Source organism: Chelmon rostratus, chromosome 6 (genome assembly GCF_017976325.1).
Source record: "Chelmon rostratus isolate fCheRos1 chromosome 6, fCheRos1.pri, whole genome shotgun sequence".
Taxonomy (NCBI): Eukaryota; Metazoa; Chordata; class Actinopteri; order Chaetodontiformes; family Chaetodontidae; genus Chelmon; species Chelmon rostratus.
The window spans coordinates 28,753,437-28,768,445 of record NC_055663.1 but is presented as its reverse complement, the minus strand read 5'-3'; the positions used below and the strand labels follow the sequence as shown (position 1 = coordinate 28,768,445).

The 15,009-nt window shown below is 44.3% G+C and overlaps 1 protein-coding gene across 2 annotated transcripts in view; it reads right to left on the bottom strand.

Moving 5' to 3' along the window:
* Window positions 1-15,009, bottom strand: part of immp2l (inner mitochondrial membrane peptidase subunit 2) — a 117,388-nt gene extending 102,379 nt beyond the window's left edge. For both annotated transcript variants that reach the window (XM_041938826.1, XM_041938827.1), the window contains exon 1: window positions 14,973-15,009. The gene's annotated coding sequence lies outside the window, so the exon portion shown is untranslated. The remainder of the gene's footprint in view (window positions 1-14,972) is intronic.

Sequence of the window (15,009 nt, the reverse complement as noted above, 5' to 3'; positions counted from 1 at the left end):
AACTGACCTTTGTGGGCTTGAAGACCGAGACAGTGATTCAAACCGATGTAACCTGGATAACATCCATTTCCAATCAGAGGACAGTGTTACTGCATGCATTGGTCTATCTCATGTAATGATGGAGCTTTAATCACCACACGAGCCTGACCGACTACAACAAACAGGAAGTCTTCCTTCTGTCAGCTTTCACTGCAGGTCTGGACGCTGGAAACACATCAAACTGAGCCTGTTGTCCCCAGACAGAGTTTTTCATCCACTTTGCTTTTCACAGCGCGCTCCAGGAAGCCCAGACAAGCGTGAAATAACCGAGCAGCCGGCGGCGGCGGCGGCTACGCGCCGCTGCCTTCAGCAAACAGCTAACAGCCTCGTGTGGACGTCCACTGTACTCACTCCAGAGATCTGCTGCAGCTATTACCTCCACATCACAAGCCTTCAAATGAAACATGATCGAAAAACCACACTGTACTCCCTCAACGGTTACTCATCTAAAGTCGGAAAAGCGTCCGTCCCTGCAGCCGTGAACTGTTACAGAGAAGAAGCAGCTAATCTGTGTTTGCCTTCAACATAATGTGACGTCTCTACACAACATGAGTGCCAACCGACGAGATGAGTACAACACAATATGTAAAAAAAAATAATTTCAACTAAAGTACATTTGTGTGGGGTCACAGTTTCATTTCTGTCCTGTTTCCTTCACAGAGACAGAGAGCAACAAGCTTCCATCACCACAGTGTCCGACAAGAGTGTTCCTGAGTCCAGGTATAATCTCCTTTATCCATGTGAAAGCTGCAGCGTTACAGTTTATACTTCCTGGAAGAGCTCAGTTGTCAGTGTGCTGCCTACAGTAATACCTTTCAGTGTTTTGGCCTTTTTCATTAGTTTATGTGCGAGGCCTCCACATCACTGTGTGGGGGGACGGCTTCCATCAGAGAAACGCCTGTTCGGGACCGACACATCCACTGTTTGGGAATCCGTCTGTGAGCCGACGTGCAGCCGGATCAGAGTGTGGAGTCACGGCAGCAGCCCGGTCCTGCTCTCTGTTTGTTCTGGTGAAGTTGACTCTGCAGCAGCTGCAGCCGGACCTCCGTCAGACACCGTCACATCTGGCTGATTCCTCACGCCCTCAAACCCTTCTGTCACTGAAAGTGAAGTCCAAATCTGACCCAAGCTTTGTGTTAGCATGAGTAACATTATAATATCTGAACACCGCTCCATGCTGTGAGGGGAACGAGCTGTAACTACACTGACAGTGCTGCTGTCATGGTAACCATGACATGGATCAACAGCAGCTGAGGATGCTGATGTTGTGTCTTGTACATGTAGCTTTAGCTTCAGTCTTTTAGCATCGTATCATTCACACAGCCATCAATAACATGTTGAAGACCCTTTTATAAGGTTCTCATTTAAAAGTTGTGTCACAGTTTAGTGTTAGCATTAGCTTCAGTGAGCTAGCTGCAGTCTGCCAGTGACAGTCATCGTTTTAGAAAAGCATGATATGATCCAAACAGGTGTTTTTGGAGTGTTCCACATCTTTCCCAGTCTTTGTAGCTCCTGAATTGAGCAGATATTAACAAAAATCAATGAAGCTGATGACCTCAAACATGAAATAAATGACTTTGTGCTGTTTTCACTGAGTAGATGTAGGAAAGGATCAGCAGATTATCACATTCTGTTTTATTGATGTTTAGAACTGAGTCACAACTGTTCTGGAATAAGAGTTACAAACTGAATAAAGCAGTAATAAAGAACCACATCCTGATATATCAGTCCAATCAGCTCACTGTTGCTTCCTGTGCTCCTCTGAGGACGACCGCTTTCCTCCAGCCTGGATAGATGGTACAATGTACAAAGAACCAGCAGCTGTTCAGTGGAGGCAGCAGCAGATTCCTGCATCTAATAATGAAAGACTGTGGCTGTACACATCACAGATATCCTCTCACCACCACACACACACTGTGCACACATACACACACACACACTCCAGCCTCCTCAAACAAAAGAAAGTGTAGCTGGCCTCAGTGTACGTTACGTCCTATTAAACACAGTGATCTGCCTCCGCTGGGCTTTGTGAGACATCAGTTACCCACCATGTGCTCGAGGGAGGAAACTCCAGCGCCGGAGCAGAAAATCTATTCTAGCATAACAATCCGTCCTGACACGAACATATTGCCGTTACACTTCCACACAGCCGCCGCATCATTCCCCTCACAGAGAACAAGTGTATCATCAGAGGAGGCTCGGCGAGGAGCTCCCAGGCTCCCGCTCAGTTTTACAGCCGAGTCGTTTCTGCGCCGACGCCTCGGAGCCCCGCGGCGCTCGCGCTCGGAAGACCTTGTTTCCTGTAGTGTTTGAAGGATGTGGCTGACACAGCAGGTCCCACATCAAAGTCACAGCGAGACGAAAAACTTCTCACCTCGTTAGCTAAATGTCCACATTAAAATACACCATTTTTAATGGGAAGACAACTAAACCCACACTTTCTCTCTCAGGCTTCAATTAAAAATCCTTCTTATCCTTCGTATAGTGCCATCACAAAGTTCCTGGTGGCAAATGAAAACTTGTATCTCCAGTAGCTTATCATTTTCATTCTTATTATTTTGACTGACTACACTATAAAATCCATCCTAGATATGCTGTAAATAACATGAACTGCTGATTGGCTGAACAGTAACTGGTACACGAACCAGCCGACAGAGTTGTTGCTAAATTGTAAAAGCGTTATCTTGTTGCCGCAGACAGATGTGTGGAAAAATGAAAGAAAGTGGAGCGCACAGTCGTAACAGTGGCAGATCTACCACAAGTGATGTTTGAACCTTTTTATGTCTTTGATTCCTAACAGAAGAGGAAAAAGCAGCTTTTCTAAAACGATGACTGTCACTGGCAGACTGCAGCTAGCTCACTGAAGCTAATGCTAACACTAAACTGTGACACAACTTTTAAATGAGAACCTTATAAAAGGGTCTTCAACATGTTATTGATGGCTGTGTGAATGATACGATGCTAAAAGACTGAAGCTAAAGCTACATGTGCAAGACACAACATCAGCATCCTCAGCTGCTGTTGATCCATGTCATGGTTACCATGACAGCAGCACTGTCAGTGTAGTTACAGCTCGTTCCCCTCACAGCATGGAGCGGTGTTCAGATATTATAATGTTACTCATGCTAACACAAAGCTTGGGTCAGATTTGGACTTCACTTTCAGTGACAGAAGGGTTTGAGGGCGTGAGGAATCAGCCAGATGTGACGGTGTCTGACGGAGGTCTGGCTGCAGCTGCTGCAGAGTGAACTTCACCAGAACAAACAGAGAGCAGGACCGGGCTGCTGCCGTGACTCCACACTCTGATCCGGCTGCACGTCGGCTCACAGACGGATCCGCAAACAGTGGATGTGTCGGTCCCGAACAGGCGTTTCTCTGATGGAAGCCGCCCCCCCACACAGTGATGTGGAGGCCTCGCACATAAACTAATGAAAAAGGCCAAAACACTGAAAGGTATTACTGTAGGCAGCACACTGAAAACTGAGCTCTTCCAGGAAGTATAAACTGTAACGCTGCAGCTTTCACACCAGGGTCAAACTGGACATACAGCACTTATGGAAACAGCTGGCAGGCCTTAAACCTCTGAGCGTGTCGCCTGTGACGAGACGAGCCATCAGCAGCTGCGATGCTAGCGATGATTCAGGCTGTTTCCTCTTTTTTAACCATGAGTCAATTCAACAGTCCGTCCCTTTGTAACATTCAACACTTGGAACTTGGAGAGCGGTGTTTGCATCCCACGCAAAATATGGTAGCTGGTTAGAACTGATTCCCACGACAGGCTCATGTTGTTTCCGTGTCTGCAGATGCACACGCAGCGTTGTGTTTGTGCAGCACTACACAGAGGAGGGGGTCCGGCTTCATGTCCTCATCTCTCTCCTCACTTCTCCTGTCATCTGTTTATCGTTGGATGTTTAACAAAGACATAAAAATGGCTTAAAAGACAAAAAGCTGCATCAATGTCAACACACTCATTTGAATTTCTGTGTTTTCACGGTTCTTCTGGCTCTGGCACAGGAAATGATGCCATTGTTCTTAATCTTGCACACAGAGTTCTGATTGGCTCACTTGTTTCTCCATTCAATGAGCCTCAATAAGCACAGCACCAATTAGTGAGTAATATCAAATATGTGGGCAGTAACTCAGAGGTCAGAGGTCAGACTAATGAAGGTCTCACCAAAACAAAAACCCGAATCTGAATGTTTTCCATTTGTTTCTGCCGCAGTGAGCGTGAGGAGAAACAGCAACTCAGCCACTGCAAAGTCATGAATGCAGAAAAACACAGGCAAAGGAAGTTGATGCCTGGACGCCAAGCTTGACTGGAAGCACGAGGAGAATCCAAATGAGCGACGGCCTCCTCGGTCTCCGTCCGGTTCTCGCCGTTCTGACCGGCGCACGTTACGGTTCTATAGTTTCTGGATGGGCTGCTGCCCCTCTGCGGCTTTGCTTGTGACGCGGTGACAGCTGCACTCCGGCACAGTGGAGCAGGCGCCGCTGGGGGGACGGTCTTTATCAAGTCTGCAGAAAAGGCATTAATACTGCTGACATCGTGACAAACGACTTAATGCAGCACATCTCTCTCCCGCCATTCATATTCATGTTGGGGCCTAATATGCAGAAGCAGCTCTGTAACGAGCTGTGGCAACAGCGCAGACAGGTTATCATAAACAAACACTTACTGGGAGTTATTAGACTGCGACAGCCTGCTTTTATATCCGCTCCATAAAGAGCAGGACGAGGAAGCAGCCTCTTAGAGATCGGTCAAGGGTTCAACAAACCAAATTCCACTAACCACTTCCAATTTATTCAGATTAGCCAAATACAGACGGTATAAATATCAACTTCAGTGAGCGGAGAGCCCGGAGCAGACCTCAGGTCAGCGTATCAGCCGTATCAAGCGGAGACATTGTGCTGTGCTTTTGCTCCGATTGCTGGAATTGAAATTCTGGCTCTCTGGGCCGGACTCCATCTCAGCCAGTGACTAATGTTGCCGTTCCAAAGCTCTCCCAGACCGATAAATCCACAGGGAGGATGCAGCAGCAGCAGCAGCAGCGGGGACGCTGATTACAGCCGGCCACTCTGAGATTTCCCCCAAACCAGCTCCACTTCTGCCTCGGCAGCAGTTCTGGGCTTTGCAGGCGGAGAGCCACATAAGACCTGACCTACAAATAAGTTTGACGGAGACTTAAGGAAGTGAGAGCTGTGGCACAGAGAGAGAGGACAGAAACCTGACACTGCTGTCTTCAAATGAGTTTGACAGGCAGCTAATAATTAGAGATTTAAAGAAGGTCCAGTTTCAAACGAACACAGAGGTTTACAGCATACGGCAGCACCTTCAGGCAACCATCAGGACAAACTTATGGAAAGATGCTGACTTGCTTTCTGGAGGAGAGTCAGAGGAGGTCGACACTCATGTCTGTCTTTTGAAGGTAAAGCTGGAGGAACCCATGGGCTCGGCCAGCGTAGGGACGCGATGAGAGCTGGACTAACACGCTGTCACTGGGCTTTGTTATATCAGCCATGTACATGAAGGAATGATCAGCTCCTCATATGAAATATTTATGGAATAAATATGACTTCATCACGTGAAAAACGGTGTTCCACATGTGATAAACACGAAAAACACATTACAATTCACATATCTTGTAAGAATCAAAGCATCATTCAGTGATGAAGACCAGATGAAGAGGTGGTTCAGCTAACGCAGAACGTGATGCAGCTTCATGGTGAAAACCTCAGAAATCTGATGGAGAATCCACACCGTTCGGCTGCTTTTCCTCTCATTTCTTATTTGTATGCTTGTATAATAATAATAACTAGAAAATTCCCCCTGGGAAATTTTGAAAGGGACACGGGGTGTGTTCGAGCCGACAAAATTATCTACGTTTTAAAGTTTGAATGAAGTCTCTAGGACAAAGTATGGCCGAGCAGCGGACAATTGAAAAAGGCTGAAATTTGAGGAAATTTCCCCATTCATTTCTTATGGGAAATTTATCGCAGTTGTTTGCGTCTTACGTCGGCCTTCGATGGTCATAGCTCGAAAACCGTAAGAGATATCAAAATGTGCCGAGGGTCATTTTGAGCCGACAAAATTATCTACGTTTTAAAGTTTGAATGAAGTCTCTAGGAGAAACTATGGCGAAGCAGTGGACAATTGAAAAAGGCTGCAATTTGAGAAAACAGCAGATATCAGAGGTAGTCAGTCCCTGATTAATGAACTGGTCCCAGCTGTGTTTCTGTGGCTTTCTCCTTGTCTGTCTCTGTTGATCACCTCAGCTGTCTGTGTCTGCTTCTCTCCTCTGCTTCATGTCTCTGTTAACATGAATTAATGAACTGAATCAATAAACATGAATGGAGCTAATGCTAACGGAGCTAACAGAGCTAACACTAACGGAGCTAACAGCGCGAATACAGCTAACAGCTCTAACGCTAACAGAGCTAACTGTGCTAACAGAGCTAATAGAGCTAACGGCGTTAACAAGGGGGCGGGGGGATGGGGTTTTCATTATGCATTTGTCTGTGTGTGTGTGTTTATGTATCTGTCATTGTGTGTGACTGCGTATGTGTGTGTCTTCGTCTGTTTGTGTGTGTGTGTCTGCTTGAACTACACAAGCAGCCCAACCAGCTCCTACATGGAGATGTGTCTGGTATATGTGTGTCTGAATGTGTGTGTGTGTGTGTGTTTGTTTGTGTGCGTGTGTAACTTCTGCCCCACCTGCTGATAATTACCTCTCTACCTCTCCCACTTTTTACCTGTTCCTGTTCAGTTTTGACGTGCTTGTTTTTAATCACTTTTTAGCTGTTGGTTAGCCCTGCTTGTGTGTGTGTTTGTGTGACTACTGTCTCAACCTTTTTGGCAAAGCGCTTGGTGAAGCTGAGTTTAACTGTTTGTTGGATGGAGATTGTTTTCAAACAATGCCCTTGTTTTGACTGAGCTCGTTAAGATAATCATTCTCAGGCTTGTTGTCCTGCAGATGTGTGTGCGTGGGTTATTGACCGGTGTGTGTGTAAATGACAGTTGCACCTGTTAAACTCTTCCCTTGAAAAGCGGCTTTTTCGCTGTCGGTTTCTTCCGAACAACTTGCGATTGTGTCAAAACCGTAGCTGCTATCAAAAAAACGATTACACTGTGAGATGCGGACAAGTCTGGGCCAGATGTACGTGTGTTTTATGTCCAGATATTCTTTAGAAAAATGACAAAATGGTCGACTTAAAAAGACTCTGCGACTCAGAGAACAGGAGTTTGTATTGTATGCAGTGAGATTTGGGTTCGGCGAACCTCCTGAACTAAATCCTCTGGTGAGAGAACCGTACCTCGTATCAGAGTGTACTATAGATCATCGGACTCCCGAGAACTTCCTGAGTCCGGCCATCTCCTCGTTTTATTCCTGACACAACAACTTTTCGTTTTATGGCGATCTAAAGACAGGAGGCATTTCTGCTTTGCTCACAAAACAGCTCTGAATTTTAACATGGGACTTAATGGGAGAACAGGAGGGCGCTGGCTGCACAAAACGTCTCACTATTTAAATTCAGTAAGTCTCTCGGCTTTTTCGAGGACATCACACGAAAGAGGACAAGTTTGTCTACAAACTGATCCCAAAATTATGCGTGTAGAGTGTAATTTGTGGCCGTAGCGACGAGAAAACGAGAAGATTTTCAGATCGTTTTTAGACTCTGTGCCACTCTAGCACGCACTCTAGCACGAACATTCCGCGCAATACACACCCATTATAATCTCAAAATTTCCCGCCAAACGATCACTGTCATTGAACAGGGACTGATCAAAAACTATAGGACCAATCAAAATGTGGATGAACACACCAATAGACCAGACTTGGGTCTACATTTTAAAGTTGAAATGAAGTCTCTCGGTGAATGTATGCCTGAGCTACAGATGTTTGAAAAACTCCAATTTCAATCTTGTTTTTTTCGGCCGTCCCATTCATTTCTTATGGGAAATTTATCGCAGTTTTTCGCGTCTTACGACGCGAAAAACTGCGATAAATTTGAGAAAAGTAATAGCACACCGATCCCGAACAATACGCACGTTTTGATATATAATTTGCGAGGGTTTTCTCAAAGCTGCGGGGCGAGTTTGAGGACGAAAACTTGGAGGAAGATGAAAAATAATAAGAAGAAGAAGAAGAAGAAACGCGCGGGATAGTAATAAGTGACTCGGGGCTACGCCCCGAGTCACTGGCTCCTGCAGCTATGAAATAGCTGTAGGAGCCAGTGACTCGGGACGTTGCCCCGTGTCCCTAATAATAATGTCAGCTTGTTGAGTCGACAATAAAGACATGATCTGAAGTGTGAGGAGGGAAGACAGCAGCTCTGCTGTAGTCACTTTATCTATTTCATGTGCAATCTGTGTGTAGTCGTATAAATATATTCTTTTCTGAAATAGCTCTTTATATAAAATGTACATAATTGAAGTCAGCTCTTATTTTGTATCTTGCATTTCTCTATTTTTGTTGCTATTTAAAAAATTAAAAGTATATCTTATCTTATCTTAGCAACCTGTAATATCAGACACACAATGAACCCATCTTTGGTTTCAGGTTGATCTACGTCGGAGCTGCAGAGACCCTCATGTTGCGTTCAGGTAATGTGGGACGTTTGGCGGCCTGTGAGAGGGTTAAAAATACTGTGCCTTGATAATATAACACTACAGCCGCTTTGTTTAGTTTTAACTACCTTGAACAACATAATTACGATTTTGATGGTCACATGGTAATTTCAGAAATTCCAATACGACATGAACGCAGCATCACTTCTGGTGTCTCACACCGTTTCCCCTCAAAATAAAAAAAAACAACAAAGAGTGAGTTTGAGCATTTCCCCGTGGTTCCATTATGCCCCGCCCCCTGTCAATCACAGGTCGACATCGAGCCAACAGACCAACCACAGCAGGACTTTCCCACCAGTGGCGGTCTAACACGAAACTTCACCACTCACCTCCAATTCTGCCAAAAAATAAAAATATAACTAAAAGCAAGATTAGTGAAATCATTAGCCAAATTTTTTACTTGAAAATTACAAACTGTTCTATAAAAATGATGATAGGTAATTAAAATTGTGACTTTTTTAGGTCAAAATTCTGACTTATCCCAAAAAATATGACTCATTCTTCAAACTGTCTCTTAATTTCACGATGAAGGACACACATGTCCCAACATGGACAAATCTGGGAAACAGTGGTCCCAGAGCGGAAGTGTCCTTTAAAAAACGTGGACAGACGAGAAGCTGCTTTCATGTTCAGGAGAAAGAAGGCGGAGCTTCTGGATGTTCAGTGAATGTCACAGTCTGACCGGGATCTGAACTTCAGATCCACCTGCTCTGAAAAGCACGACGCGGTCGGTGAAATGGACTTTGTCTCACCGAGACCTTCCCTGCAGATCAGCAGTAATTAGCAGCAGGACAGTCCACTGGGTCCAGCTGCTGCCTCCTCTGCAGAGCGTTTATCCATGAAAGTCGGCAGGCAAGATGGAAAGACTCAACACATAAAGTTAATTATGTTCAGCAAAACTTCTCATGTTGTGATGTTGTCTGGTTTTTAAAGTGAAGAACGGGACTGCAGCACTGTGCCCAGGACAAATCTCCCCTCTGGGACAATAAAGTTTACTCGACTCACTGAGTTCAAGACAAACTAGTCAGCTGTGTCCTCTTTGTGTTTCTCTGTCGTCGTTCAGCTGAAGCTCTGATCATAGAATCCTGTTATCAATTTGGCCGAGACGTTGGTGGTGTTGGTGTGGAAGGCCCAGAGGCCGCCCCAGATGCAGTGCTTCATTAAGGACGGGAGGCGTCTGCAGATGCCGGCCTTCAACACACACTGTCCAAGGGTAATGCACTGATGGCGCCACCTAGAGGCTGCAGTGCTCATCATCAGACACAATGCATGAATAAACAACATACCAGTGATTTAGTTCTTCTCAGAACGTTAGTAGAGGAGGTCAAAGTGTACAGTTTGTCCTGAGGGTGGTGCTAAATAAACCAGCAAGGTTCATCCTCTGGAGAGCTACACATACACACACACACACATACATATATATCATACATATAGCGCCCAGGTGGCAGCCTGTAGCAGCAGCTCCCGTCGTTTATTTGTCCGTTCGTTCTTTTTTTTCTGTTTTTCTGATCAATACTGCAATTTCCCAGCTTAGGATAAATAAAGTATATCTATCTATCTATCTATCTATATCTATCTATATCTATATACATATATATCTATATATCTATATCTATATCTATATATATATATATATATATATATATACAGTATATATGTGTGTGTGTGTACACACACACATATACTGTATATATATATATATATACAGTATATATGTGTGTGTGTGTACACACACACATATACTGTATATATATATATAAAAGATAATATAAGATAAACTTTATTAATCCCCAGCTGGGGAAATTTGGTGTTACAGGCGGCATCAATAACATATACAGCATATATATATATATATATATATATATATATATATATATATATATATATATATATACATATACACACACACGCGTGCACACACACACACACACACACACACACACACACACAAACAAATACGAATATGATGTCAGTCTAAGATATCTTCTGTCGGCCTGAAGGTGGCGGAAGGGGAAAGGTTCACCCTGTGGGGAGCATGATTGTGATATCCCTTGATGTGTTTAATGTTTGATAGAAATTCAGTATGAAACACTGACTGCTTGCTGGCTCTGTGCTGTTAATTTAAATAAAGTCTATTCAAATCAGAGCTCTTGCACAACGAGTGCCCAGCTTTGCACCATTTCTGCAGCATCACACTCAAATCAAAAACTGTGGATCGTCGACACACAATGGAAACAACTGCCTGAAGAAAGAGGATTTAAACATGACACAGATCTTACTTTGGGTGTTTTATGTACCCACTAAAACCTGTCGAGTTCCAACAAAATCTCCTTCACAAACAGCCAGAGACTGGATCCAGGCAGCGTGTTGGAAAATATCTTTTACATGTTCGATGAAGAGTGACAGTAAGTTACACCAGCCATGTGGCCACACCACAATCACGTCAATCAACATGCCAAGCGTGAAGCTCGCCATCTTTGTTGTTGTTTTGAACTTCCTTTCCATCGTTTGTCACTACTGTGGACGGCAACAACGTGCAGGCAGTTTGTCCTGATGGTGGCGCTACAGGAAAGGTCTCTGAAAACATGAGGATTTAACAAGCATCCTCAACAGAGTCCATGCTAATGCACACAAGTTATGCCTTAAGCGTTGCCTCTGACGGAGCAACAACACTTCATCTGGCTGACATTTGCTCTGACTTTGCATGAGGTACATATATGAAATAAGTAATTCGCCGGATAATCTCTTTAACCTTATCACCGAATATTTATTCGTCTCCAGACCACCGAGCCTCACCGTGCTCGCTCAGCCACAACTAAGGTGATTATTGAACGGGTGTCAATGTTGACTGTAAGCTGGGAGGATCCAGGCCCACTGCTGGGGACACAAATGGGATTTGTCTCTCATGCAGAACATCAGACGTGGCTTTTTAGGCCACGGCAGCAGGGAAAGCATTACAAAAATCCCTGCTTCTGCTCACCTTGGAAGCCTAATGGACAGTTTGAGCCACCAGTGATGCGGCCATTAGCTCAGGCAGCCACTGTGGGATACAAATACAGGCTGAAAGCCACCAGACAGGACAAGAATCCAGGTGAAACAACCAGGCTGAGCCACATATAACACCCTTCTCCTGCACGACTGCTCCAGGATGTCGTTACAGAGCATATCGGGGATGTACAATCTACTTGTCAACGTATATGATGGAAAAATCACAAATGATTGCACAAAAACACATTTAAAGGAAGCAACAAATGTCTTCCAGAGCACTGCGGCTTCCTCCCTGCTGAGGTTATTTAGCAGCCAAACATCACAGAGCAGCGTGACTCTCCACCACCGTGACACTGCAGGCTCGACACCACATGACAGTACAACCAGGACCAGCACGCTCAAACACTGAGCGACTGTTGGCTCAGACATTTACACAAAGACACCATGTTTGCAGCAGGCGCCACATGCAGAAAACTGTGCAGGTTCATGAGAACGAACTGCTCATACAGTCCTGAGTCATAAATCTGAATCGCTGGGGAACCGAATGCACAAACACAAGTCTGAGAAGAACAGCTACGTTCAACTCCACCGACCACGTGGCACAGGTGAGGTTCTCCAACAGTACCAGAGAACTGTCTCACTGCAGGAATTAATCACATGTATCTGTACACCATCACCAGCAGCAGAGAGCTGATTCATTCACAAACTGCCTCACATTAATGATCATTAACAGGCAAATTCACATTAAATCAAATGATCAATTCATTCAGTGCAGTTTAGAATCCACCTCAGCTTGATTTAACAGGTGTGCTTCAGCACGTAGACGTTCCATCTCTCAGCTCTTAGATCACTGTGTGCCCGCTGGTCTGAGGTCTGCAAGGAAACACCTTCTCACGACACATTTTCTTTGATAAAGCTTTATGTGTAGGAAATACAGTGTGCATGTATCGACTGCACAGGTGCGCCCAGGTATGCAGGAAGCAGCCTCACTGAGTGCTTCTACCTCATCAATCTGATTGTACTGTACATTTTCTCATCAGTTTCAGAATTCAGAAGATAAAGACTTGAAGACTTTGCGAATGCTTGTTCATAAAGACATGAAGTCGGGCCCTGAGACAGCTGCTGTGATTGTTACTGTGCGTTCAGTCGCACCTGTGTTGTGCTGAAGGTGTTGGGACTCAGGAGCTTATTCAGACATGGCAGACGAACACGTTAAGCTGGCATCTCATTGACAGAACAACGTTTTCTTCGTCACATGCCCTTATTCTCCATGTTCGTCCAATAAAAAGTCATGTTGTCTCATTCATGTACCGACAGCTCCAGTGGTGAGCAAACTGAGTAGATTAGAAGGGAAATGTCTCCTGAGTGGAACCGATTACAACTCATAGAAACATGACGAGGGGCCTCGAGTCGTAGCTGATTCAAACAACACAAGAGAAACCACAGGTTTCATTTTCAACCATGCAATATCTTTTATAAAACATTAATCCAAAGACGGCGTCTTCTTCCCACCAACAGTCCAGCATTCAGTTCACTGTAAAAGTGTCTTTTCTGCTGGAAAAGCACTCCAATGATCAATCAATTATCACAATTAGTCCTCTGTCGATCGACTATTCGATTAACAGACTAATTGCTTCAGCTCAAATGTAAAGTAACTAGTACCCGAGGGAGGTAGGTAGGTAGGTAGGTAGGTAGGTAGGTAGGTAGGTAGGTAGGTAGGTAGGTAGGTAGGTAGGTAGGTAGGTGGGTGGGTGGGAGGGAGGGAGGGAGGGAGGGAGGGAGGTAGGTAGGTAGCCTTTATTCATCCCAAGCTGGGAAATTGCAGGAATATAAGTAACAGGTAGTGTTACTATCTCCCTAACTGAGTATCAGTATGAAGTGTCCTGAAAAAGAAATATTACATATTTAAAGTAGAACCTTAGAACTGCAGGTTCTTGTACTTTACATTAGTGCAGGGATGTCAATGTCAAATACACAGAGGGCCAAAGAAACAGATTTGCTACAAGCGGAGGGCCGGACTGGTTCAATGTTTATTAAAACATATTTTAATGAGTGCACATGGCCTATTTAACTAAGATCTAACACAATGTATATTATTTAATGATTAAATGAACAATCCAATATTCTTTTATGGCTCTATCATTAATTTCAAGTGTAAACATTTTTCAACAGGCACACAGACAAAAACAAACTTCCTTCAAAGAAAAATCACATGTCCTGTGCATTAAATGAATAAAGCAATATTTTCTTATGGCTCAGTCAGTAATTAAGGGAAAACATTTTCAACAGGCAAGTTGAGTTCAACTGAAAAATTAATCTAAATAACTAAATTGATTTAAAATACAAAAATCTATAGGACACAGACAAAACAATACTTTCCTTTTTGAGGAGTGGGTAACTGAAGGTTAACATCTGTTCTGGCTGCTGATGAATAATGAAGCTGAGGCCGTGAGGCAGTGAGTTCATGGGCTACCGTTGCATTGTGGGGAATGCAGTATTGGTGCGTGCAAAACACCAGCTGGCGGCTGCAGCCAGTTCTAATACTAATCAAATATCATCCGAAGGGCCACATATAAATCATTTGCGGGCCGCATCCGGCCCGCAGGCCTTGACTTTGACATATGTGCATTAGTGCAAGTTCCCAACCTCTAAGTATACCTGTAAAGGTATCCCACCTTCACAGAAGTCTACCTGTTAGCTGTACATTAGTCTACCCGTATATTAGTCTACTTTTAACCTTTATAGGTAATTAACCTTCACAGTAGTCTACCTGTTAGCTGTACAGTAGTCAACCTGTATATTAGTCTACGTGTGAATCTTTACAGGTAATCAACCTGTACAGTAATCTACCTGTTACCTGTAAAGTCGTCAACCTGTACAGGTGGTCAAGCTCAGTTATTTTCCACCACTGCCTCTTTGTTGGACATTGATTGACAGCTGCAATAACAAACTTTCTTCACACAGACTGAGCAGGCTGTGAACACCAGAACCAGTCACAGAAACAACATCTCCTCACTTCCACCTTAACAACTTTCATCCTCAAACAACCTCCGTTTTCCACCTTTAAGCTCGTCCAGCGCAGGTGTAGTCAGTCACGCTGCTACTGCAGTTTAACGTACGTGTGCTAACAGCTAGCCGCTGTGGCTAACCGGCGGCTTTAACTTTTAAAACAAGGACGTGAATAGAACAAGATGTCGGAAACAGCGGTTCAGCGAAACGCGCAGGAATGAAGCAAAAGTCTCTTTTATACCGTCTCTAATCGCAACTTTACCTGTGAAACTCAAGCTAAAGCTAAAGCTAAAGAGGCTAACACACCTACCAGCAACGTGAGTTCCGTCTTCCTGTTGTTGTCCTCC